Source organism: Podarcis filfolensis (genome assembly GCF_964270895.1).
Source record: "Podarcis filfolensis genome assembly, chromosome: 2".
Lineage (NCBI taxonomy): Eukaryota > Metazoa > Chordata > Lepidosauria > Squamata > Lacertidae > Podarcis > Podarcis filfolensis.
Window position 1 is genome coordinate 106,510,989 of NC_139605.1, and position 24,958 is coordinate 106,535,946.

A 24,958-nucleotide genomic window follows, 5' to 3' on the forward strand; every position below is an offset into this window, starting at 1 on the left:
GAAAGAGGTTTAAAAAAGGAACTTTCTGCCGTTTTAAACCCTTGGGAAGGACTGCCCCAAAAGGAAAGTAAGTCACCGGGACTGAAAACTGTTATTTGAAACTAGTTACAAAGTTGGTGTCTTGCTTGCTTGATACAAAGTTGGGACTTTATTTGCTATTGTTGGGGACTTTGTTGAAGCCTTTTTAGTGGAAATTTACTGGAAGATTTGTTGTCATTTTTCTTTTTGCTTCTTTGTACTTTGAACTGTGAGCTACTCCCTCTAGAGGGTTGTGGGGAAATAGCTATAAGACAAGTTTGTAAAAAGTAAGTCAGTGGAGTTTTCCATCTGGAAATAATTCCTGTGGGAACGACCTTGGGATATGAGTGGCCAAGAAGAAGAGATAAAAACAAGAGCTAAAACTAAAATTGCACAAAAGAAAAGGGGTTCTATATCAGGCTCAGTCCCTGCAGGTGCAGATGGGCAGGAAAAAGTGACTTCATTACCTATGGATCCAGTGACACAAGCATTAATAAAGATAAATGAGGCCTTGGAAGCCTTGACTAAGCAAGGTACAGAAAATTCTAAACAGCTGACAGAGTTATCAACAAAGTTAGATTTAAATACCAAAAGTGTTACATCCAATACAGAGACTATAAATAAATTAATTGAAGAAAATGTTACAATTCGTAAGATTGCTGAAGAGGCAAAAACCACTGCGGAAACTACACAGGAAAAGTTAGTACCGGTTTGTAAAAAGCTGGGTGAGCATGAGGCAGCCCTGTCTCTACTGGAACTTCAGAGAAAGGAGAGGAATTTGAGATTGAGATTGGTCCCAGAAAGTGAACAGGATAATTTGGTAGATTTCCTTACAAAAGAATTTTTGGAATTCTGGCAAGCAAATTTGAAAGAGGAGGAATTTAAGATAGTCACTGCTTTTAGACTGGGCAGAAGACAAAATAGAAAGAACCCAAGGGATTGCCTGATAACTTTGAGATCTAAGGAGGAGAGAGACAAAATATTAAACTTACAGTTTCAAAGAACTCTCGAGATTGAAGATTCTTTTGTGCAGATTTATAAAGATATTCCTAAATACATCTTGGAAGTGAGAGCTTACTACAAGGACTTGACCACTTTGTTGAAAAAGAACAACATATTATTTAGATGGGAGTTTCCACAAGGCTTGTCTTTCAACTACAAAGGGAAAAAAATTAAAATAAAAACAGTGCAAGACAAAGAACAATTTCTGGAAAGAAACGAGGAGGACCTCCTGAAGGAAGTGGTGGATCAGACTACAAAGGCAAAGGACGCAACAGACATTTTGAACTTGACATTTGGGTTTAAAACTCCGACAAAGGAAGAACAACTGCTTGGGGCAGTTGGAGGAGCAACTAAGTAAATAACAAGATGGCTTTACAATTTTTAAGTTGGAATTGTAATGGACTGAACCTTCCCAGAAAAAGGCGTGAGGTTTTCCACATTTTAAAAAGGGAACAATTGGACTTGATTTGTTTACAAGAAACCCACGTGACTAGAATACATAGAAAATTACTTGTCAATAAAAGATTAGGACAGGAATTTATTTCATCAGACAAAGTGAAGAAAAGAGGAGTGGTGATTTATGCAAAGGAAAAGTTGGCCCCTAAGTTAATTTTTAAAGATGAACAAGGAAGGTATTTGGCAATTGAAATACAAGTCCAAGGAGAAAAAATATTGATAATTGGGATTTATGCTCCGAATGAAGGGAAGTCAGAGTTTTTCAAGAAATTGCATGAGACATTAATGGACTATTTGGATTAGAATGTAATTATGATGGGAGATATGAATGGAGTGGTCTCTATAAATATGGACAAAGCACTAAGACAGGTGGTTTCCAAGGATGGGAGACTACCTAAGACTTTTTTCGAAATGACAGACAATATGGACTTGATTGACATTTGGAGAACAAGGAACCCTCTTGAGAGAGAGGGAACTTTCTTTTCAGAAGCAAAAATGACCTGGACTAGAATTGACCAAATTTGGGTAACTAGTGGGATGGCACCAAAGATAAAGAAAGTGGAAATCTGCCCAAAGACTTGCTCCGACCATAATGCCGTAAAGATGGAAATGAACATAACAACAGCTGGTTCTTTTAGATGGAGGATGAATGACTCCCTATTTAGAGATGAACAGGTGTACAAAAAGGCCCAGAAAACTGTGAAAGACTATTTTGAGATAAATCTGAAAACAGAGGTGGAGAAAAGAACAATTTGGGACGCAAGTAAAGCCGTTATGCGAGGATTTTTGATACAGCAGAACACTTTAAAAAAGAAGAGACAGAATGAAAAGAAAGATAAGATTTTGGAAAGAATAAAAGAAGGTAAAAAAAAACTGAGATCAAAGCCAAAGTCTCAAGAAATTTTAAGAGAAATTAAGTTCTACCAGAGACAGTATATGGAACTGATGAACCAGGAGATAGAGTGGAAAATAAAGCAAATGAGACAAAAGACATTTGAATCGGCAGACAAATGTGTGAAACTTCTGGCGTGGCAATTGAAGAAAAGACAAAAACTGAATATGGTTACAAGCTTAGAGGTTGAAGGAAAGAACATTTTTAGACCAAATGAGATTAGAAACTGTTTTCAGAGTTATTTCAGAAGACTTTATGCTCAAGGGCCGGTGGATGAAAAAGAGATAGAAGAATTTCTTAAAAAATATGGATTACAAAAAATATCTGAACAAAGTAAAGTGATCTTAAACCAGAAAATATCTGAGCAAGAAATAGAGGGAGCCATTCAAAATATGAAATTGGGAAAATCTCCAGAACCAGATGGATTGACTTCCAGATATTACAAAGCTTTGAGAGATTGGTTGATACAACCGTTTAAGGAAGTCTGCAATGAAATTCTAGATGGGAAGAAGGCACCCGAATCGTGGAAAGAAGCATATATTACACTTATACCAAAATCTGAGACTGAAAAGAACCAGATTAAGAACTACCGCCCTATATCATTGCTCAATGTGTTTTACAAAATTTTTGCAGACATTTTGGCTAAAAGACTGAAGATATATATAAAGAACAGTTTCAGTTTAAGTACGGACCTCCGGAACGAATTAAGTACTTAACCTGAGGTACCACTGTAGTAAAATTGTTGTTACAGAAGAGGGCACCCCTATTTTCATCGGAGAAATGTTGGAGGGTATGCTTTTGTCCTCACCTCAGTTTTGACTACTGGCTCCTCACACAGCTCCTGACTCACGACAGTGTGTTGCCCATCGCTCAGTTCTGACTAAAGGATTTTATGCGGCCATTGCTGGCGCGGACATTTTGGGAGCCAAAATATCCAACACCACTAAATTCTGGTGTACTTCTTTAGCATAATAGCGTAAACGGGGATCAACATACAAACAATGAGAAGCGACTTTGTGAGGGCCACATAACAGTGGTGGGCAGGACCAGAAGCAAATTTCATGAATGCAAATTCTACCTTTGTACAGCAGGGTAGTTTCTACGCACACAAACACCCCTCTCTATCCTTCATCCAAGGAAGCAAGAGCCATTATTGAGGAAATATCCCACCCAGGAAAGTAAACTCAAGCATACCCTTCAGCGTTTTTCTGATGAAACTAGAGACCTTTACTACTACTTTACTACTACTTTACTACCACTTCACTACTACTTTACTACCACTTTACTACTACTTTACTACCACTTTACTACTACTTTACTACCACTTTACTACCACTTTACTACTATTTTACTACCACTTTACTACTACTTTACTACCAATTTACTACTACTTTACTAGTACCCTACTACTGCTTTACTACTATTTTACTAATGCCTTACTACTGCTTCACTACTATTTTACTTCTATTTCACCACTTTACTATTGTTTTACCATTACTTAACTGCTAATTCACTACTGGTTTACTATTGCTTTACTACCACTTTACTTCCCCTTTACTACTGCTACTTTATTACTTATACTACTTTACTATTTATACCCCTATTTATACAGTAGACCTTCCTGAACAATGGCATGCCTGTCTATAGTATTGTTACTATTTTATTAATTGTATATACTGCCCTTCATCCGTAGATTTAAGGTTGGTTTACAACATAAAAATGCAAGGTAAAAAACACAAAATACACAATAAAAATAAGAACAAGAACAAACCAATAAGCCTCCTCCCTCACCCTCTCCTTTGGCTTGTCCTTCACTCATGACTTCTCTCTTGTTCCTTGATCTTAACTTCCCCACTTTTGCAAACCTTCCAGTTGTCCCTAATTTTCCCGGGACAGTCCCAGATTTATTGAAGCTGTCCTGGTTTCTGATGTTATCCTGCTTTTCCTTAGGATGTCCCTATGTTCATCAGAGAAATGTTGGATGGTATGGAGTTTTACAACCCCCAAGCCATCTAAAGGCAACCTGTATAGGGAAGTTTTTTAATGTTTACTGTTTTATTACCTTTTTATATGTTTTGGAAGCCGCCCAGAGTGGCTAGAGCAACCCAGGCAGATGGATGTGGTATAAATACAGTGGTACCTCGGGTTACATATGCTTCAGGTTACATATGCTTCAGGTTACACACTCCGCTAACCCAGAAATAGTGCTTCAGGTTAAGAACTTTGCTTCAGGATGAGGACAGAAATCGTGATGCTGCGGCGCGGCGGCAGCAGGAGGCCCCATTAGCTAAGGTGGTGCTTCAGGTTAAGAACAGTTTCAGTTTGACTTCCGGTCGGCGCCAGCGTTTAATGGCGGTCTCCCGCTGAGCTCCGCTCAGGGAGTCTACTCTACGAGTTCGGGTCTGACCGCTACGGCGAAGCGGAAGCCTGTGAGCAAGGAGACTCCGTGGGCACCTTAAGCGCCCCCTTTACTGCGAAGGAGCCTTTTTAAAGGCTCCAGAGTGGCATCGGGTGTGAGCGCGGTGCTGAGAGTCGCTACCCAGCCCGTGGAGTGAAGCCGCGTCGCCATAGACGGAGAGCGCCGATTCCTTCCTGGCATTTGGATTTACAAAATACCTGTGAGTAGGATTGGAAAGCTTTTGGGATTTAAAACTAAAAATTCTGAAAATTTACTACCACTTTACTACTATTTTACTACCATTTTACTACTACTTTACTACCACTTTACTACTATTTTACTACCATCTTACTACCACTTTACTACTGCTTTACTACTACCCTACTACTGCATGTATATATACTGCATGTATATATACATATATACAGCATGTGCTGCCCATGACCCAAACTTCCTCCCCTCTCCCCTCTCCTGTGCCACATAAGACTCGTTGGACTCTGTTGCAACCTGTAAGATATCAACCAGACTAGAGCTTTGAAAGTAAATGAATCTGTTCTGCATGCAGAACCCAGGCGCCCTCTTGTGCGTAAACCAGACAGATAATCTTTCAGACCCAACTCCACAGGATCTGCAAGATAGTATTCAATTTCTTTCCAAAATACAGATTTCTTTTTTCAAGAATACTTTTCAGATTAGAAACAGATGCTAGGGGAAGCTGTTTAGAGAAGAAGATTGCACAACTATATACCTGACCTGAGGTGCCCCTATTTCCCTATGAAGTGAAGACTGAATTCTGTTGTTTCTTTGTCAGGCTTTTTTTTCTTTTTTCTTTTTTTTAATGCATAGAATAGAAAAAGGTCAAGATGTTTACCTTTTAAATGTCGAAATAATCGGACAGAAAAGACATTTTCTTGCAAGCTCCTTGGCTCCCTTTTCAAATGAGTGAGTAAGGGCTAATATTTTCTTGCTTGTGGGCAGTGCTGGAGAACATTTTTCATCCCGAGGGCCACATTCGCTTCTGGGCGACTTTTTGAGGGCTGGACCAGAAGCAAATTTCATGAATGCAAATTCTACCTTTGTACAGCAGGGTAGTTTCTACGCACACAAACACCCCTCTCTATCCTTCATCCAAGCAAGCAAGAGCCATTATGGAGGAAATATCACACCCAGGAAAGTACACTCAAGCATACCCTTCAGCGTTTTTCTGATGAAACTAGAGACCTTTACTACTACTTTACTACTACTTTACTACCACCTCAGTACAAATTCATTACTACTTTACTACCACTTTACTACAGCTTTACTACCACTTTACTACTATTTTACTCATGGAACTTTGAAGTGTCAGGCATAGCTCTAATGGCTTTAGCCCAAACGTAGCAGAGTTTTCCTGCACAGCGAAGAAGCTAGTTGAGGTGGAAATGACTAGTCAGCTAGACTCAGAATAACTATTTACAGGATTTATTAAAAGGAAAAAATAAAACCAGCAGAGTTTCTGCATACAAAACAAAGCAAAATAAATCCTTTCTTTCTCTCTCTCTCTTAACCATACACAGCACTCCTACTCCTACTCCTAACACACCTAACACACCCCACATCACACTGTGCTAGCAATCCCTAGATAACAGAGTTGAGTGCTGGTCGTTAACCAATCAGAGTAAGTAGTTTCTAGGTGAAGCAGACCTGGGCTTTCTGCCAAGTGTAAATTGACACTGCCTTGAGTTAATTGTGTGAAGCCAGAATCTGTAAGTTTCCCATGAGAACCAATTAACAGAAACTGAACACCCCCTCACAGATTCTGCTGGACAATTAACATCCAATACACCTATGTAGGAGATTATTTTTCCAGCAAACCTAAACCCTTGCACATTCGCTTGTTCTTTACCTTTGCCAATGGTTTAGTTAACACATCTGCTACATTTTCTTCACTTGATACATAAGTACAGGTGATTACATTGTCTTGTACACAGCAACACACATTGTGGTATTTTACAGAGATATGTTTGGAACGCGATTTGAAACCCTCTGTTTTACTTAAGGTTATACAAGCTTGATTATCAATGTAAACTTGTACTGGTTCTCCACAATTTACATTTAAATCTGTTGACAAATGCTTGAAATAAATCACCTCGTTGCACAATTCACTCAACGCGGCGTACTCTGATTCCGTTGATGACACACTTACAACGTCTTGCTTGCATGACCGCCAGCTGATTAAAGCTCCACCGACCATTATGACCAGTCCTGTGACAGATTTTCTATCTGGCAAATTTCCCCAGTCACTATCACAGTAGCAACTCAACATTTCATCCTCTGAAGAATTTAATTGTAACATATAGCCAATTGTCCGTTTGAGGTATCTCAGAACTTGTTTTACCCCTTTCCAGGCATTTAGTGTGGGTTTTGAGACCAATCTACTTAATATGCCTACTGCATAGCTAATATCAGGTCTGGACCACTGTGCTAGATACAATAAACTTCCAATTACAGAATGATATACATCAGGATGTTCAAATTCAGGACTCTCATCTGTATGAAGTGTTTTTATGAAACCTGGATCCATAGGCACCACTGCCCCTTTGCAATCCTGCATCCTGTATGTAGTCAGTAGTTGTTTAACTTTGTTCTGCTGACTAATTAGGCAGCTGCCATCTTGGGCCCAGCACACTTCCAACCCTAGATATGTCCTAACCGGGCCTAAATCTTTCACTTTGAACTTACTGGACAATTGCTTGGCAAACCTTTTAGTTTGTTTATCTGTTTTGCAAGCATACAACACATCATCTACATAAATCAGACAAAACTCTTGATCACTGCCTGTACCACGTACATAAACACAATTGTCAGCTGTACTCTGCTTGAAACCAAATGACACTAAGGCCTCATGGAAACATTTGTTCCAAGATCTTGCAGCCTGTTTAAGACCATATAGAGCTTTGTTTAATTTCAACACTCTATTGGAACCTGTCTCATAACCAGGCGGTTCGGCTAGATACAGGTCTTCTGATATTGATGCATGTAAATATGCAGTCTGGATATCAAAATGGTTTAACAGGAGTTTTCTCTTTGCTCCAAGTGTTAAAATCAGCCTTACACTGTCCCCCTTAGCAGTAGGGGAAAAAATCTCGTCATAATCTTTTCCAGGCCTCTGAGAGTATCCTTAAGCCACTAAACTAGCTTTGTATTTGTACTCTCCTGTCACCAGAGGTTTAAGTTTGTACACCCACCTGCAGCCTACAATCTTTGCCCCCTCAGGCGCTGCTACTGATGTAAAGACCTTGTGCTCATTCAGAGAGGACATCTCTTCCTCCATTGCCTGTTTCCAGAGCTCTGCCTCCTCTTTTGGTAACTTTAACACCTCCTGAAAACTCTTGGGTTCTGCAATCACACTAAACACATTTGCAGTATCTGGAGAAAAACGCACCGGAGGCACTCCTTTGTTTTGTCTTTTAGATCTTCTGGGAGAAAATTTTTCTTCTGACCCACTTTCCTCCTCAGAACTATGACCTCTCTTTTGTTGCTTAACAACTGGTGTTTGGGCAACTCCACTTTCTTGAGAACTCTTATCTGAACTTTCCTCCCCCTCAGGCTCTGATTCTCTATGTTTACCTTCAGAGTCATGAAGCTCCTGGGAAGGTTCAAACCAAACCTCAGTATTGGCATGTAGTCTCTCCCAGCCACTATGTTCACAAAAACTGGCATTCCTGGAGATCACAATGCCATTTGTCCCTTCAGCAAAGCGGAAACCTTTTCCCAGCTCCTGGTAACCCACAAACACTAACTGTTTGGTCTTAGGATCTCCCTTCTTTCTCATTTGTTTTGGAATTAATACCCAGGCTTTTGATCCAAACCCATGCAAATGGTCAATTTTGGGTTTTTTCTGAAACAATTTAAAGTACGGAGTTGTACCTATTGTTTGATGAAAGAGCCTATTTTGGAGATAACACGCGGTGAGCATGCTCTCCCCCCAATAAGACATGGGCAAATCAGCATCATCAAGCATGGCAAACATCATGTCTTGTAAAGATCTGTTTTTTCGCTCTGCAACGCCATTCTCCTCTGGGGAAAAAGCGTTCGTTTTTCTATGCCCAATGCCACGCTTTTGTAACCAATCTCTAAAAGCATTTGACATAAATTCGCCACCTCTGTCCGTCTGAATCCTTTTGAGTTTAGTGGACAGAAATCTTTCCACAGATGCCACCCAGCCTTTAAACTTAGTGAACACGTCACCCTTATTCTTCATGGGAAAAACCCAAGAATAACGCGTAGCGTCATCCACAATTGTTAGTGAAAAACGCGATCCACCCCTGCTTACAGCAAATGGACCAATTACGTCCATGTGAACCAGCTGTAGCGGTGACTCACTAACTCTGTCACTTCTGGGGTAAGAGACTCTGTGGGTTTTAACCTTTTTTACAAACATTACAATCAAGGTACTTGTTACAACTCTTTAAATTACCCCCATCAGCCAATTCAGACATTTTTAGTACACTTTTCCAGCCAGCATGCCCCATTTTCCTATGCAATAAATGCACACAGTTGTCATGTATAGCTTTGTTATTCACTGCAGGCTGAGATTTACTGACTACTGCTGCAACTTGAGATCCTGCTTTAAGCCAAAACAAGCCTCCCTCTGACTTAGCAGTGCCTAAAATCTCACCAGCCTTCTTAATAATGCAACTGTCTCCTTCAAAATACACTTTAAACCCAGCTTTTAGCAAACAATCTACAGACATCAGATTGCTCCTTAATGACGGCACACAAAGTACATTTTGCAGGCATTCACGAAGACAAGGAACAAAAACTGCACCCCCCGAAATCACTTTGGAAGTACTTCCGTCTGCTAGAGCCACCTGGCTGCGCTGTGCTGAGTTCTTGGAAACAAACAATTCATCTGAATTTACGATGTGCTGAGACGCTCCCAAATCGACCACCCAGACAGCTTGTTTCTCATCAGCAATCTTCACCTCGGCGGTCACCAGTTGAGCCGACTGTTTTTGTTTGAAGAACTTCTTTTTCCGCTGCTGCTGCTGCTGCTGCTGCTGATCTCGTCTCTGCTCCTGCACCGGCAACTGAGACTTGACCAACTCCGGACATTGTCGTTTTAGATGCGCTGAAGACCCACATCGGAAACAACACCTAACTCCTCACGCTGACTCCTCACCGGTACGCTGCTTTTGCTTCACCCCTGGCACGGCATGAGAACTCCTTCCAAACCGCCCGCCTGTAGAAGCCTCTGCAGCCAACGACCTTTCTTGCCTCTTCTGCCACTCTTCAATCAAACGCCCAGTAACGTAACTGATTGATAAATCACGCTCCTGTATGCCTTCTAGAGACAAAACTAAATTATCCCAGCTTTCCGGGAGAGAACTCAAAATAATAGCCACCTTCTCCTGCTGGTCTAACGCACAGTCTCTTTCCTGTAGCGCAGCAAACTTTAACTGTAAACTGTGTAGGTGTTCCTGCATTGTAACCCCAGGCTGTAACATTGCCTTGTACAATGCCTTGCGAATGAACAGCTTGGAAACCGCTGTCTCACGCACATGGAGTTCTTTAAGTGCTTGCCACACATCTCTAGCTGTCTTGATTCCCCTCACATACGGCAACTGGGAATCTTCCAGCCCCAAGACAATTGTGGCCCTTGCTCTTTGGTCTTTATCAAGGTCTTCATCATCAGGCTTCGCAGGAAACTTACTCACCACTTGCCAGAGACGATCCCTCTGCAGCACTGCCTGCATGCGTTCCGACCACAGCAAGTAATTGGAGTCATTCAGACGCTCAAAAGCCATCTGAACTGGTTGTGAGGCCATCTTGAGAGCGATGTCCCTGGAACCCGGAACCAGCTACTCACGACCACCGAGAGAGAAAACAGGAACCACAGCACCCAGCACTCACACGCTGCAGCTGTTGTCCTTGTGTCCACTGCGTCACCAGCTCACAACAGTCAGGAACCAGCCAGTCTCCATCTGCTGCACCAACAGGAACAACAACTTCTGGAACTACTGGAACCAACGCCGTTGATGCTGACACCACCACAACTCAGGCTGGCAGCACAATGCCCATAACCTCATGGAACTTTGAAGTGTCAGGCATAGCTCTAATGGCTTTAGCCCAAACGTAGCAGAGTTTTCCTGCACAGCGAAGAAGCTAGTTGAGGTGGAAATGACTAGTCAGCTAGACTCAGAATAACTATTTACAGGATTTATTAAAAGGAAAAAATAAAACCAGCAGAGTTTCTGGATACAAAACAAAGCAAAATAAATCCTTTCTTTCTCTCTCTCTCTGAACCATACACAGCACTCCTACTCCTAACACACCTAACACACCCCACATCACACTGTGCTAGCAATCCCTAGATAACAGAGTTGAGTGCTGGTCGTTAACCAATCAGAGTAAGTAGTTTCTAGGTCAAGCAGACCTGGGCTTTCTGCCAAGAGTAAATTGACACTGCCTTGAGTTAATTGTGTGAAGCCAGAATCTGTAACTTTCCCATGAGAACCACTTAACAGAAACTGAACATTTACTACTACTTTACTACCACTTTACTACTATTTTACTACCATCTTACTACCACTTTACTACTATTTTACTGCCATCTTACTACCACTTTACTACCACTTTACTACTATTTTATTACCATCTTACTACCACTTTACTACTGCTATACTACTACTCCTTCCTCGCCTCCAGAATCCGGGTAACCAAAAGTCCCTTCGTGGTCGCCATCTGTTGTAAATAAAAATATGCTCTTTTCCCTTATGGGGTATCCAAGAGCCCATATAGAGTCCTTACATAGGTTCCCTATTGGTAGGAGAAAATAACAGAGGCCAACCAGAGAATATTGAGAAGCAAAGCAGCTAGTAAGCTTGATCTTTATTGATCTGTTGCAACAGGGTACTCCCCTCACACGCAGGAGAGGAAGAGGACCCAGAACCAAGGTGTGCAAGACCTTATAAAGACTTTTGAAATTCCCATCCTCTAGATCAAGACCACCCCCAGAAACATTACACATACATCACAGAAGGGGTGTAACCTAAGACCACCCCTCAGATACATCCCACCTACATCACAGAAATTTAAATGTTGTTTTTCTCCTGTCACAGTTTATCTCCTGTCTGGCAAGTTACTTGATTGGATTGCCTGGGGAGTCTGGCCATTCTTTTGTAGTGGTAAAATACTTATTTCCTGGGCCAGGTCACAGGCTCACACCTTATTCAAACAGACATATCCTTGAGACAGGATTTGTGAGGAAAGAGACAATGGGGAGGCTTTTCCAGTTTAACCTTGCAGAGAAAGGATTTGGTCAGTTTAGGAATCAAAATGGTTCCAGGTTGGTCTTCCTGTGTTGATCTATGTATGTGCATTTATGAACATTACCATATATCTAAGACCATAAAATTCCTATCACAGCAGGAAAGTACACTCAAGCATACCCTTCAGCGTTTTTCTGATGAAACTAGAGACCTTTACTACTACTTTACTACTACTTTACTACCACCTCACTACAAATTCATTACTACTTTCCTACCACTTTACTACCACTTTACTACAGCTTTACTACCACTTTACTACTATTTTACTACCATCCTACTACCACTTTACTACTACTTTACTACCACTTTAATACTATTTTACTAGCATCTTACTACCACTTTACTACTACCCTACTACTGCATGTCTATATACTGCATGTATATATACATATATACAGCATGTGCTGCCCATGACCCAAACTTCCTCCCCTCTCCCCTCTCCTGTGCCACATAAGACTCGTTGGACTCTGTTGCAACCTGTAAGATATCAACCAGACTAGAGCTTTGAAAGTAAATGAATCTGTTCTGCATGCAGAACCCAGGCGCCCTCTTGTGCGTAAACCAGACAGATAATCTTTCAGACCCAACTGCACAGGATCTGCAAGATAGTATTCAATTTCTTTCCAAAATACAGATTTCTTTTTTCAAGAATACTTTTCAGATTAGAAACAGATGCTAGGGGAAGCTGTTTAGAGAAGAAGATTGCACAACTATATACCTGACCTGAGGTGCCCCTATTTCCCTATGAAGTGAAGACTGAATTCTGTTGTTTCTTTGTCAGGCTTTTTTTTCTTTTTTCTTTTTTTTAATGCATAGAATAGAAAAAGGTCAAGATGTTTACCTTTTAAATGTCGAAATAATCGGACAGAAAAGACATTTTCTTGCAAGCTCCTTGGCTCCCTTTTCAAATGAGTGAGTAAGGGCTAATATTTTCTTGCTTGTGGGCAGTGCTGGAGAACATTTTTCATCCCGAGGGCCACATTCGCTTCTGGGCGACTTTGTGAGGGCCACATAACAGTGGTGGGCAGGACCAGAAGCAAATTTCATGAATGCAAATTCTACCTTTGTACAGCAGGGTAGTTTCTACGCACACAAACACCCCTCTCTATCCTTCATCCAAGCAAGCAAGAGCCATTATTGAGGAAATATCCCACCCAGGAAAGTACACTCAAGCATACCCTTCAGCGTTTTTCTGATGAAAATAGAGACCTTTACTACTACTTTACTACCACCTCACTACAAATTCATTACTATACTACTACTTTACTACCACTTTACTACCACTTTACTACTATTTTACCACCATCTTACTACCACTTTACTACTATTTTAATGCCATCTTACTACCACTTTACTACTACCCTACTATTGCTTTACTACTATTTTACTAATGCCTTACTACTGCTTCACTACTATTTTACTTCTATTTCAGCACTTTACTAATGTTTTACCATTACTTAACTGCTAATTCACTACTGGTTTACTATTGCTTTACTACCACTTTACTTCCCCTTTACTACTGCTACTTTATTACTTATACTACTTTACTATTTATACCCCTATTTATACAGTAGACCTTCCTGAACAATGGCATGCCTGTCTATAGTATTGTTACTATTTTATTAATTGTATATACTGCCCTTCATCTGTAGATTTAAGGTTGGTTTACAACATAAAAATGCAAGGTAAAAAACACAAAATACACAATAAAAATAAGAACAAGAACAAACCAATAAGCCTCCTCCCTCACCCTCTCCTTTGGCTTGTCCTTCACTCATGACTTCTCTCTTGTTCCTTGATCTTAACTTCCCCACTTTTGCAAACCTTCCAGTTGTCCCTAATTTTCCCGGGACAGTCCCAGATTTATTGAAGCTGTCCTGGTTTCTGATGTTATCCTGCTTTTCCTTAGGATGTCCCTATGTTCATCAGAGAAATGTTGGATGGTGTGGAGTTATACAACCCCCAAGCCATCTAAAGGCAACCTGTATAGGGAAGTTTTTAAATGTTTACTGTTTTATTACCTTTTTATATGTTTTGGAAGCCGCCCAGAGTGGCTAGAGCAACCCAGGCAGATGGATGTGGTATAAATACAGTGGTACCTCGGGTTACATATGCTTCAGGTTACATATGCTTCAGGTTACACACTCCGCTAACCCAGAAATAGTGCTTCAGGTTAAGAACTTTGCTTCAGGATGAGAACAGAAATCGTGATCCGGCGGCCCGGCGGCAGCAGGAGGCCCCATTAGCTCAAGTGGTGCTTCAGGTTAAGAACAGTTTCAGTTTAAGTACGGACCTCCGGAACGAATTAAGTACTTAACCTGAGGTACCACTGTAGTAAAATTGTTGTTACAGAAGAGGGCACCCCTATTTTCATCGGAGAAATGTTGGAGGGTATGCTTTTGTCCTCACCTCAGTTTTGACTACTGGCTCCTCACACAGCTCCTGACTCACGACAGTGTGTTGCCCATCGCTCAGTTCTGACTAAAGGATTTTATGCGGCCATTGCTGGCGCGGACATTTTGGGAGCCAAAATATCCAACACCACTAAATTCTGGTGTACTTCTTTAGCATAATAGCGTAAACGGGGATCAACATACAAACAATGAGAAGCGACTTTGTGAGGGCCACATAACAGTGGTGGGCAGGACCAGAAGCAAATTTCATGAATGCAAATTCTACCTTTGTACAGCAGGGTAGTTTCTACGCACACAAACACCCCTCTCTATCCTTCATCCAAGCAAGCAAGAGCCATTATTGAGGAAATATTCCACCCAGGAAAGTACACTCAAGCATACCCTTCAGCGTTTTTCTGATGAAAATAGAGACCTTTACTACTACTTTACTACCACCTCACTACAAATTCATTACTACTTTCCTACCACTTTACTACCACTTTACTACAGCTTTACTACCACTTTACTACTATTTTACTACCATCCTACTACCACTTTACTACTACTTTGCTACCACTTTACTACTATTTTACTAGCATCTTACTACCACTTTACTACTACCCTACTACTGCATGTATATATCCTGCATGTATATATACATATATACAGCATGTGCTGCCCATGACCCAAACTTCCTCCCCTCTCCCCTCTCCTGTGCCACATAAGACTTGTTGGACTCTGTTGCAACCTGTAAGATATTAACCAGACTAGAGCTTTGAAAGTAAATGAATCTGTTCTGCATGCAGAACCCAGGCGCCCTCTTGTGCGTAAACCAGACAGATAATCTTTCAGACCCAACTGCACAGGATCTGCAAGATAGTATTCAATTTCTTTCCAAAATACATATTTCTTTTTTCAAGAATACTTTTCAGATTAGAAACAGATGCTAGGGGAAGCTGTTTAGAGAAGAAGATTGCACAACTATACACCTGACCTGAGATGCCCCTATTTCCATATGAAGTGAAGACTGAATTCTGTTGTTTCTTTGTCAGGCTTTTTTTTCTTTTTTCTTTTTTTTTAATGTATAGAATAGAAAAAGGTTAAGATGTTTACCTTTTAAATGTCGAAATAATCGGACAGAAAAGACATTTTCTTGCAAGCTCCTTGGCTCCCTTTTCAAATGAGTAAGGGCTAATATTTTCTTGCTTGTGGGCAGTGCTGGAGAACATTTTTCATCCCGAGGGCCACATTCGCTTCTGGGCGACTTTGTGAGGGCCACATAACAGTGTGTAAATAAAAATATGCTCTTTTCCCTTATGGGGTATCCAAGAGCCCATATAGAGTCCTTACATAGGTTCCCTATTGGTAGGAGAAAATAACAGAGGCCAACCAGAGAATATTGAGAAGCAAAGCAGCTAGTAAGCTTGATCTTTATTGATCTGTTGCAACAGGGTACTCCCCTCACACGCAGGAGAGGAAGAGGACCCAGAACCAAGGTGTGCAAGACCTTATAAAGACTTTTGAAATTCCCATCCTCTAGATCAAGACCACCCCCAGAAACATTACACATACATCACAGAAGGGGTGTAACCTAAGACCACCCCTCAGATACATCCCACCTACATCACAGAAATTTAAATGTTGTTTTTCTCCTGTCACAGTTTATCTCCTGTCTGGCAAGTTACTTGATTGGATTGCCTGGGGAGCCTGGGCATTCTTTTCTAGTGGTAAAATACTTATTTCCTGGGCCAGGTCACAGGCTCACACCTTATTCAAACAGACATATCCTTGAGACAGGATTTGTGAGGAAAGAGACAATGGGGAGGCTTTTCCAGTTTAACCTTGCAGAGAAAGGATTTGGTCAGTTTAGGAATCAAAATGGTTCCAGGTTGGTCTTCCTGTGTTGATCTATGTATGTGCAGTTATGTACATTACCATATATCTAAGACCATAAAATTCCTATCACATTATCCCCCTTTTGGGGCTAGAATTTTTCTTAAAAATTTTTGCCCCACAAATAATAACATCGTATGTTGTAAATGGATGCCTTTGTGTAAATATATCATATAAAAATAACATATGTTGCATTTTGTTACTAAATTACTTGTGGCATTCTAGCTCTTTGGGAGAGACCATTTACTCAATAGTGTTCCATGCTTTACACTTAGCAGGAAGGTCCAGCAATGACTGAAAAATGCAGTTGGTGTTTTGTCCTTCGCCATTTTTGTGTGTTTCTCAGGTGTCAAGCTAGCTCTTCTGTGGTCTCACACTAGCATACTGGTACAGCAACACATCCTGTTGAGTCCCCTCAGGGCTTTCATTTAACCATGTCGCCTGGCACTCACCATAGCTGGCACAGGTTTGGACATATCATGAGAGAGATGTCTTTGCCTTAGCCTTTCTATGGGATTTTATTATTTTATTGGCGTTGGTCTTGCACTCTAGGAAAGTTGCTCACTTGCTCTTAAAGGACCAAAAAGCTAATTGCAGCCTGGATACACTTGCCCAATTCAAACTGAGTCCAATTTGAATTTATATATGCCCATGGTTCTCAACTTTCCAAAGCAATCTGTTAAAACAACCATTCTTAAAAGGGCACTTGTCCAAATTAGTTAATTTAACTCTATAAGGGATCATTCCTGCTAAATCAAGGCATATACACTTTTCTTGTTATCTGGGCTTTCATGGATCTTGAAGCTTCTCCTTGGTAAAATCAAAATTCGGTAGAGAAGAGCAAGCACACAATTTGGTTGTCCAATTGAGATGAAAAAATGAGAGCAATTATGGGGAAAAACCTTAAGATTCACTGTGTGCAATCTGGGGGGGAAAGTATGAAAATGATATGCAGATGTTAGCAAAATAAAATAAAATAAATAATGTGTTGGAGATATAAACAAAGTGAAGGAACCTTATTCCACGTATGATGGACGTGTCCTCAAATAAATAAAATTTGAGACATGATCTACACCCATTTACATTTGGCATTCTAATCAAAACATCCCAAATAATAATAAAGAGTGTTGTTTCAAAACTACCTGATAAAATATGGTTCCAAGAATAATACTTGGTTGTGGTTAGATTAATTTCACGGCTATACGGGAAATCCAAGATTAATAAACAAATACAGAACAATTGCTACTTAAAGACAGTACTGAATCTGCAAGAGATACAGAAGTCATAGAAGAGATTCAAAATAGTTTTCTGGAACAGAAAGAAAGTGACTGCAAAGAGAGACAGAAATAGTAAAAAAAGTAATTTATTTCTGGGAACTTCATGTATAGAAAAACAAATCACTATTTGTGTCCTTTGAATAATAATAATAATAAATATTTTTTGTGACAAAATTAAAATAAATAAATGAATGAATGGGCACACTGCAGAGTGCCAGGTGGGACAAGCAAATATGATCATCAGTTGACTTAATCTAAATATAGCCTGCTCTATCGGAAAGCATGTAATATATGAGAATCCTCCATGGAAAAAACTTGGGGTGTAAGCCAAACCCTTCTGTTGTTCATAGTTATGCACCCTACATTATACAGAAACAATTACACACAGAAATTTTGTCCCCCCTTTGTGGGGGTAACACACTATCAGACACATTTCAGCATTCCTACATAATAACACATAATACACAACAAACTAATTAAATATCAGTTACATATCTTGAGACAATTGTGATCTTTTGCGTATGTATACACAACAAACTAATTAAATATCAGTTACATATCTTGAGACAATTGTGATCTTTTACGTATGTATCTCAAAAGTGAGAAAATGTCCTTGCAATTCAACTCCTCCCCCCTTTGTCAGCCCCACTCCCCCGTCAGTCTGTATCCTTTGAAAGAGATAGCTGTGGGCACTTTGAAAACTCTGGTGTCTGTTGTTGCAGGTCTTGTGATGGTGAAGAACTGAGTTGAGGGGTTGCTGCTGCTTTTTCATCATCCCACATCTGTAGAAGTGATATCCTGTAAGGGGCCAGGGTTTTCGGGGGACTTTAAAGACAGGGTTAGAAAAAGGAAGGAGCAAAAGCCCCCTCCCCAAGAAAATCTCCTTGAGTTATTAGCTGCAAATAATAAAATCTTAGCATGTTAAGCATTTTACTCATTTTAATATTATTATCACATTTCCATATAATTACTGTTATTATCTGCTAAGTTTGTTTGCTTTCCTTCATTTAGTTTTTTTCTCCATATTATTAAATAAAAAATTACTCCACGTGTAGAGAAAGAGAACTGTAAAAAAATACAAGAAAGTTTAAAAAATAAAAAGAAAACAAAAAATTAGATTACCATTCAGATGAAAACGAACTTGACACAAAGACATCAGATTCAGAAAAGAATTATTATTAAATAATACAAAGATATTATCAAAACCACAGATTACTACTGGACTAAAAAAATGGGAAAACAATGGAAAAAGGCTTCAAATTCAGCATGTGCTATCTGATAAGTAGAACTTGATGAAAATGACTTTCAACATGTGATGGACATGTCCCCAAAGTAAAACACACACACACACACACAATGACCTATGAGGAACCAAAAATAAATAAATGCTAAGACACACAATTTTTTTTTTTTAAACCTGAAGTAACCTGAAGTAACCTGTTTTGGCATTCTAACAACCCAATGAAAAACTGATTAATAAATGAACAGATTATTTGTAACCTAAAAAAGTGTCAAAGCCACAAAGATAGAGGGAAATAAACCAATATAGCAGGGATTCAGACTTGTTTTGCTGAACAGAAAGAAAGTGACTGTTTGGCTTTAAGGGAAGAAAGACGAAAAGAAATACAAATGCAATTACTTTTATAGAGTATTTAAATCACTGTTTGCATCCCCTCATTATCATTTGTGCTGTGGGAGAAAAGAAGGGACAAACACTTTGTTAATGGGGTTCACATATCCTGTTAAAAGGGAAAATTATTTCATACATATCCTGTTAAAGGGAAAATTATTTCATGTGAGAAGTCTGTCAGGAAATGCTGTTCCTAAAATGCATAGGCATACACACACATACACAAAAAAAAACTGTTATAAAATTTAAATCCCATTGGGGAGGCTAACTACTCAAGAGAGGAACTCACAGTGGGAATGCTTTGATATTTACCTGTGAAAAGAATTTGGCATGTTAGATTTGAAACTTGGCAACCTCTTGACTTTTGATGGTCCATTTTGTCCCTGGAGGAAAGGACACATTAAGGGTGATTTCCCTCAATGGTTCCAAGTTTTACATAAGGAAATTTGGATAGGTTCCTCCTTGCAGCACACTGCTCTCCAAACCTCCTCTCCCCCTCCTTTCCCCCCCTCCTTCCTCTCTCTCTCTTTTTTAGCTGATCTAGCCTCTGTGCATGTGCAGAGTTCATGTCTCAGCAAACCTTTTATACTATTGAAAATGTTGCATCTTTTGGCAAAATTAGAATTTGAATAAGGAAAGGGCAGGGTAAGGAGTAGATTATAAAAATAAGGTTAGATTTTTAAAACAAAAAAGAGAAACTCAGCAATTCAAGTATTCACCAACCAAAGCTAGCAATTGCAGCCCAAGCAAAGGGACTGCTTCCTTTATGTACAGGAAAGGGCTAATATCCCTCTGGCCATTCGCGGAACAATCTGCCACTCCCTTATATATGGGGGAAATGGCCAGAGAGTCAGAATTCATAAGATTTTTAACATTCTCAGTCATTTCAGCCTTACCATTTGCAGACAAAATTTTCCTGCCCTTTATTTACAGGATGGTTAAGGCTACTCAATTATATGTCAAGGCTCATTCTACTGGATTATATGAATTTGTATGTGCTTAAACTTTGAGTAGACTTTTAAGTCTGATTTTTGTAAATAATAGACAAAATGATAAACACTGTAATCACTCAAATGCCTGATATCACCAGTTCTGCTTCAAAACATCACGGCTTTCACCTCTCACCTTTAAAAACAAAGAGCAAATCTGGGCTGAATTTCAACTCATCAGCCACAAATTGGGAAAGTTGAAAGGGACCTGGGATCATCTAGTCCAACCCTAAAATACAGGGTTCATAGCAAGATTTGTACTACCAGAAACACATACATACTTATGTACACAGACACAACTGGGGAAGAGACCACAAGCCATGCACCTATCATGTACTAAGGAAGAGGAAAATAAAAGTACCCAACTTTATACAGAACCCTTTTAGCAGATCTTGAAGCTAGTTTGAGTGAGTTTCTTCCTTAGACTAAAGAGTGCAAGTATAGTTAAAACAGCCATAGATTTGATTTAAAAGGAATACGCAAGTGAACAATTTTTCCTCAATTTTTCCTGAACTTGCAGAGGAATAGTAAAACCTAATTTAGATTATTATTTTTTAATAACTACACATAGGAAAGTGAGATGCAGGGTACCTTAGGAAAGATTGCTCCCCCCCTTTGCAGTTTCCTTTAAAGGAAGCTTACTCGGGAGTAAATTTACCTGGCACAGAAGTAAGAAGAAAAAACCCCTGAAAGAGACAGAATGAAACGGGGGGGGGGGGGGCATTTTCTAAGAAAAGAAGCCAGGAAGTCTTATAGAGACTGATATCAGGAGCCTTACAATAACTCTTCTGTCCAACCAAATCAAAGTTAAAACTGGACTCAGATATTTTTCTTAGAAGGAAGACCATATTGTCAGTCATATGCTTAATGAAATACAGAGACTGCATTTTAGCTTGAGAGAGCAATTGTGCTCAACTAGGCTTTTGCAGCAGAAACATTAGGTTAACTTCACATTCCAAAATAGACTGGAACACAGGTGTACTCACAAACTCAAAAGTTACAACAAAACATCATTTACCATTAGACTTAAAATCACCCTCCTCACTTAAACTAGAGGAAGGAGGTGGGGTAATCCTCCTTTCAGAACACAAGTAGCACATATACAGGATGTTACCACTTGGGAGGGAAACTCTCTTTTAGAGCCTCTCTCAAATAACAAACATTTGCACACTTCATTCTCAGTTTTGTCTTGTTTAAGATTGATAAGGCCCAACATGGCTTTCTTAGATTTAAAATTTTGGAGCAAGCTTGCATTTTTATTTTAGATGGCACATTTAAGATAAGCAGCTGCTGGATGTTATCTAAGTACAATTTAAACACAGGAAAAATGTTTCTTAAACACAAATTGAAGGGGACTGTCAGAGTCCAGGCCGGAAATAAGCGCCAACTGGGCTTATTTCCCATCAGGAGTCTGCAGGTTCATTTCTTTTGATTGAGGTGCACCCATTTTAAGAATTTTAATAGCGCTAGCTTTTACTTTTATACTGCAGTCGGGGTTTTATCCCCACTTTTCAGGAAACACAATAAATAACCCACAGTAGACTCAATTTGGACAACTCCGAGAATTACTACTGTGACACACCGCCGTTCGTCTGGCCTGACTTACTAGGCTGGTACAGCTGTTGGCCTTTCCTGGCTACTAAGCTAACAGTGCAGTCAGCGATCTCAAACCCCCCCTATGGTCATTTCTCAGTCAGGGAGCCCACAGCAACCTCCTGCCTCTTACAATCTAACCTGAGAGTTCCCTACTGGACGCTTGCGTAGCGCAGTGCCAGATTAGGACTCAGAAATGACAAAGAAGGAAAGGAATCAGGTGCCCTTGCGTTCTCTGCTCACAGGTCATCCCTAACAAAGATCGCCATGGCAGAGGTGCGGCTGCACCTGGGAGTTCTAGTTTTCAGTACAGAAGAAAAAGCACGACCTTTTTCTGGGCAAAACTCCGAAGGAATAGGTCGGCATATAGACTGTAGAAGGGAAATGAAAGAAGTCACACACAACTTTTGCCTGGGCATACTCCGAAGGGCTAGGGCTGGTGTTGAGATCGAGGGGACAGAAAGGAGGAGAAGGCAATTTTTAGATGAGGAAAAAAGTAGAAATTGTGGATTTGAAGGGAAAAGGAAGAATTAAATAATTTTGGTTGCTGTGGTTTAGAGAACCCAACCCACTACCCGTGTTTCCTACTTAATACTCACTTCCGCATGCGCTGTTCCTGGTGATCCCACGATCTCTTGACTGGTTGTTTAAGGCCGGCCTGATCAAGCGTTGCTTCCTCTGGTTAGCCCCGCTGAACCTCCAGTTATTTCCAGACCTTGGAATCGATGGAGGACTGGTTATTCCTCCTGGCAAACTGCCTGGTGCGCGCTGGATAACCAGTCCTTCCTCGCCTCCAGAATCCGGGTAACCAAAAGTCCCTTCGTGGTCGCCATCTGTTGTAAATAAAAATATGCTCTTTTCCCTTATGGGGTATCCAAGAGCCCATATAGAGTCCTTACATAGGTTCCCTATTGGTAGGAGAAAATAACAGAGGCCAACCAGAGAATATTGAGAAGCAAAGCAGCTAGTAAGCTTGATCTTTATTGATCTGTTGCAACAGGGTACTCCCCTCACACGCAGGAGAGGAAGAGGACCCAGAACCAAGGTGTGCAAGACCTTATAAAGACTTTTGAAATTCCCATCCTCTAGATCAAGACCACCCCCAGAAACATTACACATACATCACAGAAGGGGTGTAACCTAAGACCACCCCTCAGATACATCCCACCTACATCACAGAAATTTAAATGTTGTTTTTCTCCTGTCACAGTTTATCTCCTGTCTGGCAAGTTACTTGATTGGATTGCCTGGGGAGTCTGGCCATTCTTTTGTAGTGGTAAAATACTTATTTCCTGGGCCAGGTCACAGGCTCACACCTTATTCAAACAGACATATCCTTGAGACAGGATTTGTGAGGAAAGAGACAATGGGGAGGCTTTTCCAGTTTAACCTTGCAGAGAAAGGATTTGGTCAGTTTAGGAATCAAAATGGTTCCAGGTTGGTCTTCCTGTGTTGATCTATGTATGTGCATTTATGAACATTACCATATATCTAAGACCATAAAATTCCTATCACAGCAGGAAAGTACACTCAAGCATACCCTTCAGCGTTTTTCTGATGAAACTAGAGACCTTTACTACTACTTTACTACTACTTTACTACCACCTCACTACAAATTCATTACTACTTTCCTACCACTTTACTACCAATTTACTACAGCTTTACTACCACTTTACTACTATTTTACTACCATCCTACTACCACTTTACTACTACTTTACTACCACTTTAATACTATTTTACTAGCATCTTACTACCACTTTACTACTACCCTACTACTGCATGTATATATACTGCATGTATATATACATATATACAGCATGTGCTGCCCATGACCCAAACTTCCTCCCCTCTCCCCTCTCCTGTGCCACATAAGACTCGTTGGACTCTGTTGCAACCTGTAAGATATCAACCAGACTAGAGCTTTGAAAGTAAATGAATCTGTTCTGCATGCAGAACCCAGGCGCCCTCTTGTGCGTAAACCAGACAGATAATCTTTCAGACCCAACTGCACAGGATCTGCAAGATAGTATTCAATTTCTTTCCAAAATACAGATTTCTTTTTTCAAGAATACTTTTCAGATTAGAAACAGATGCTAGGGGAAGCTGTTTAGAGAAGAAGATTGCACAACTATATACCTGACCTGAGATGCCCCTCTTTCCATATGAAGTGAAGACTGAATTCTGTTATTTCTTTGTCAGGCTTTTTTTTCTTTTTTCTTTTTTTTAATGCATAGAATAGAAAAAGGTCAAGATGTTTACCTTTTAAATGTCGAAATAATTGGACAGAAAAGACATTTTCTTGCAAGCTCCTTGGCTCCCTTTTCAAATGAGTGAGTAAGGGCTAATATTTTCTTGCTTGTGGGCAGTGCTGGAGAACATTTTTCATCCCGAGGGCCACATTCGCTTCTGGGCGACTTTGTGAGGGCCACATAACAGTGGTGGGCAGGACCAGAAGCAAATTTCATGAATGCAAATTCTACCTTTGTACAGCAGGGTAGTTTCTACGCACACAAACACCCCTCTCTATCCTTCATCCAAGCAAGCAAGAGCCATTATTGAGGAAATATTCCACCCAGGAAAGTACACTCAAGCATACCCTTCAGCGTTTTTCTGATGAAAATAGAGACCTTTACTACTACTTTACTACCACCTCACTACAAATTCATTACTACTTTACTACCACTTTACTACCACTTTACTACTATTTTACCATCTTACTACCACTTTACTACCACTTTACTACTCTTTTACTACCATCTTACTACCACTTTACTACTACCCTACTACTGCTTTACTACTATTTTACTAATGCCTTACTACTGCTTCACTACTATTTTACTTCTATTTCACCACTTTACTATTGTTTTACCATTACTTAACTGCTAATTCACTACTGGTTTACTATTGCTTTACTACCACTTTACTTCCCCTTTACTACTGCTACTTTATTACTTATACTACTTTACTATTTATACCCCTATTTATACAGTAGACCTTCCTGAACAATGGCATGCCTGTCTATAGTATTCTTACTATTTTATTAATTGTATATACTGCCCTTCATCCGTAGATTTAAGGTTGGTTTACAACATAAAAATGCAA

At 40.0% G+C, this 24,958-nt stretch overlaps 2 long non-coding RNA genes across 2 annotated transcripts; both read right to left on the reverse strand.

Annotated features, from left to right (window-relative positions):
* Positions 1 to 15,871: 15,871 nt before the first annotated feature.
* On the reverse strand, positions 15,872 to 19,400 carry LOC310755729. Its single transcript, XR_014544479.1, has 2 exons — positions 18,174 to 19,400; positions 15,872 to 18,114 (listed from the first exon to the last, which is right to left on the reverse strand). It is a non-coding gene; the product is annotated as an uncharacterized lncRNA (long non-coding RNA).
* A 737-nt stretch (positions 19,401 to 20,137) lies between these two features.
* On the reverse strand, positions 20,138 to 23,368 carry LOC310755725. The gene is made up of 2 exons (XR_014544472.1): positions 20,398 to 23,368; positions 20,138 to 20,367 (listed from the first exon to the last, which is right to left on the reverse strand). It is a non-coding gene; the product is annotated as an uncharacterized lncRNA (long non-coding RNA).
* Positions 23,369 to 24,958: the final 1,590 nt, after the last annotated feature.